Source organism: Strix aluco, chromosome 29 (assembly GCF_031877795.1).
Source record: "Strix aluco isolate bStrAlu1 chromosome 29, bStrAlu1.hap1, whole genome shotgun sequence".
Lineage (NCBI taxonomy): Eukaryota > Metazoa > Chordata > Aves > Strigiformes > Strigidae > Strix > Strix aluco.
The window spans coordinates 2,087,320-2,091,302 of NC_133959.1; the positions used below are offsets into that span (position 1 = coordinate 2,087,320).

Consider the following 3,983-nt stretch of genomic DNA (forward strand, 5'->3'; position numbering starts at 1 on the left):
TGGCGGCGATGGCGTCATTCCCATGGCGGGGGGTCCCGGCTGCCTGGCTGGATGCTGGACCCCCCCCCACCACCGCCGTGCCCAACAGCCACCGTGCCCACCCGTGTCCGGCACCGCACATCCAGGGCGTCTCCGCTGCTGGCGAAGCCACGAGGTGGCACCAGCCCCGCGTCCCCGCGGTGCTTCCCCACCTCCCAGCAGAACAAATCCATCCTTCCCTCCCCGCCACGCATCACCCCGCAGGCCCCTGCGTGGCAGACAGCCTCCCCCCTGCCTCCCCAGCACCCCAAATCCCTGCGGATCGGCTGGAGGCCGGGGATCTGGCATCCTCCCGGCCCCAGAAACCCAGCCAGAGAGATCAGATTTAGGGATTTTATTGGGATTTGGGCAATGCCGGGCTCGCCGGAGCGCACTGGGCCAGCCACGTGCGGAGGAAGTATTCGGTTACCGGCGCGGCGCGAGCGCGCACTCGGGTTTCAGCCCCAGCCCCTGTTTACAGCCCGTTTTTGGGGCCGGAGCAGCGGAGGAAGCGGCGCCGGGGTCACGGCTCGGCACGGTTGGGCGGCGCTGGTAAACACACTGCCCGGCTCGGGGCCAGCGCCGCGGCCGGTTAATCATTCCTGTTCACGGAACAAGTTCGTGCCGGGACAGTCAGTCCTTAGTGATACATTAAAAAACACTCTGGGGAGAGAGGGGGGACGGGAGACCCCCCCATCGCCCCCGCGGGGTCACCCTCCCGGGATCCATCCCACCTGCGATGCCACTCATGTCCCCCCCCGATGCCTTCGAGGACAGTCCCGTTGTCCCCACCAACAGCCCCACGCATCCTTTTCCACACGTGTCCCGAGTTGGCTGGTGCTCTGCTGGGAACACAGAGCCCACGGGCAACGTGCCGGGGAAAACTAATTAATCCGGCCGTGCCAATTAGTGCGAGCGAGCAGCTCAGGACTTTCTAATTAGTTTAAATTTCACAGGACTCTTTTCCAAATGAGTCTCCCGGAGCCACTCTGAGCGCAGCGACCTGGGGACGGCCTCCGGGCCGGTTTCTGCAGCCAGGACGTGACCTTCCCGCTCCTCCGGCCGCACCCGACCCCGCGCGGGACCCGGACGCGCCTCAGGGCATCGGTGACGCCCGGTGAGAGCCGCAGCCTGAGAACAGACAACTCGTTACACTGACCGGGGGGACTCCTTCTAGGACAGCTCAGGGGTAAGCAGCAAAATGCCATCGCAACGGCGGGGGGGGGGCGAAAAACGCTCGGCCCAGCGCAGGGGGATGGCGGGAGCGCGGCCGGATCGGCACTGACCCCCGAGCCGTGGGGTCCCTCTGACTTTGGGGTCTTCCCAGGGCAGCCCCAGCCATTTGCACACCCGTACCCCGACACCTTTACAAGCTGCTAATTTAAGACCGTGCTGCCTTTTATTTTTAGAGGAGAACATCTGATTATGTCCTGTGATGCCGTTTGATATTGCCTGATATGCCGACTATTTCTGTACGGCTGTTTACACCCGCCGGCGCCAGCGCTGCCCGAACGCCGGGGGTGAAGGTGCCGTTTGCCAGGGCTGAGCATCCCTGTCCTGAAGGGGGAAAAACCTCCCCCTCTTCCCTCCCTATTCCCACAGGGTCCCAGCGATGTGTCCCCAAAATGGCACCGGGGCCACGCAGGGGTGGATTGAGCCCGCGCCGCCTCCGCTGCTCCTGCTCAGCGGAAAAATTCAGCGCCGCATCCTGGTGCAGCCGGTGGAGCTGCGGGAAGATGTTGGGAGCCTGGGGGTTCGCTTTGGGCTCCCTGATTTTGGGGGGGGGCAAGCTCAGGCTGGCACCAGAGGAAAACCATGAAATAACTGGAGGGATTTGCTACGGCCCCACAAACATCAGCTCCTGGGGGGTCCTCTGAGGCCCTGGGGAAGGCGAGGCCCAACCCGCAGGGTCTGGGCTGGGATTTTGCTCCCAGATTGAGGAGTTTAACCTGTTTCCCAGCCTTGGGGAGCACCAGCCTGGTTTCAGACTGGGCGGCAGCGAAGGCTGCGACCCTACAAGCCCTTCCCTCGTCTGCCCTTCTTGCAGCCCCTTGTCCGTGTGTCCCCCCCCCAGCCCTTTCCTTGCACCCAGCACCCTTTCTCCCTCCCCCAGCACCCTTTCTCCCTCCCTGAGCCCCAGCCCAGAGAAAAGCCGACGCCAGCGAGGTGCTCGAGCCCAGCCTGACCACGAGCCGTGGCGGGGAGGTGGATTATTTGCCGGGCAAAAAGCCACCGCTGCCACCACCTACACAATGCCACCCGCTCCCGGGGGGATTAGGTGACCATTCAGGAGCTGCTTTGACTTAATCTCTAAGCAAACAAACTGATCCCTAGGATTTTTTTTTTTATTAGTCTTTAAGCAGAATTCAAGGGCTGCATCTTACCCAGGGGCAGATGGCTCATCCACCACCCCCGCTGGCACTGCAAACAACAGATCTTCGGGGTAAAAAAACCTCTGCAAGTGAGGAATTTTTGCTTTTCCTCCCTGAGAAAAGCTTTTGGGCTTCTTTCCCCCCCAAAAAACCCCCCAGGCATTGCTGGCACAGGCATCCCAGCTATGCCCGTGCAGTGGGAAAGGGGCTGCAGGGGCCACAGCTGGACAGACGGCCACAGCTGGACAGAGGGACGCCGGCCACAGCTGGGCTCAGCTTGTTTTGAAAGTCACGGGTATTTCAGCGCCGGCGTTTCGCAACCGTACAGTATCACAACAACAACAACAACTGCAGTTTTACTTTGCAAACAGGGCCCGTGGCCGCCCAGCACCCCCGGCTCTTTCCTGCTCACGTCAGGCTGAGCTCGCCTGCTGCAACAGCTTCACCAGGGCGAGAGTTATTTCCAAACCCAAGAATGGAAAATGACTTGAAGCAGCAGCAAAACTGAATATTTAACGTTTTTTTCTCCACTGAGAGCGGCTCGGAGCTGCCCCATCCCCTGCGGGGCTGCACTGGATGTAAAATCCCACCGGGATGCTGCGTGCTCCAGCATGCGAGCTGGGAGAAGCGGTTAGAAACCATCTTCTCCCTCTGCCACGTGAGAAACGCCCGGGCGATGGCAGGAAATATTTTCTTTCTGCAGTTTTAATGTTTTCAGATGGCTGCTCTCAGGGCCAGCAGCCCCGGGGCAGCTCAGCCTCTGGCACAGCTGAAGCTTTCCAGGCTTTGGCAGCAGCCTGGTGGGTCAAAGCCACAGCTATTGAATATTTTTTTTTTTTCAACCGAAACTTTATAATAATAATAAAAGAAATCATAAAACAAGGACGGTGAGAGCCAGGCGGCTGCCTCCATGTGCTTCCCCGGCTATCGGGTGATCTGGAAGGAAAGGACGCGGCGCCCTTATCGGCACACACATTCCCCTGCCCGCTTGGCAGTGGAGCCGTCCGGAGGTTTGCGGCGTAAACATATTTTGCTCAAGTGGGCGGCTGGGGTTGAGCTAAGGATAGCCGGCTGGGGAGGAACCAGAGAACCCCCCCAAAAGTTCATTTTTGCAGCAAAACCCCATCCGTGCATGCAGGGAAAGGGCTGATCCTGGAGCAAACAACCAGCTGAGCTTTGCAGCAATAAATACAGGACCAAGAGCAAACCCCCCCCCTCCCCGGATCTGCTCTCCCAGTGTTTACCAGCCCCTTGCAAGCAGATTGACTCTCCCTCATTTTTTCACACACAAAACCATGGGGAAAGCGGAGCAAACCGGCTCGGGGCCCCCCCGGGACTGTCCGACCGTGTCGCAGCCGCCCTCCCCGCCGGCGCTGCCCGACACAGCCACCTCCAACCAGCTGGGCCCCCCCGGCTATCGCTGCCGGCATCGCTGGGCCGGGATATGGTGGCATTTACACAGCTGCTCAGCATGAAAAGCCCTCTCCCTGCTCCACATAAACCCTTGCATTTAAAAGTAATTGGGTGCAGGCTTGCTAATGAGGTCAGTAAATGGGGAGGAGGGTGCAGCATCCCTGGCCCGGGGAGGGGGGG

General features: G+C 60.4%; 1 long non-coding RNA gene across 1 annotated transcript; it reads left to right on the plus strand.

Moving 5' to 3' along the window:
* The first annotated feature begins 273 nt into the window (after nt 1-273).
* Nucleotides 274-3,283, plus strand: LOC141916184 (uncharacterized). The gene is made up of 2 exons (XR_012621078.1): nt 274-1,207; nt 1,428-3,283. It is a non-coding gene; the product is annotated as an uncharacterized LOC141916184 (long non-coding RNA).
* The last annotated feature ends 700 nt before the right edge of the window (nt 3,284-3,983 follow it).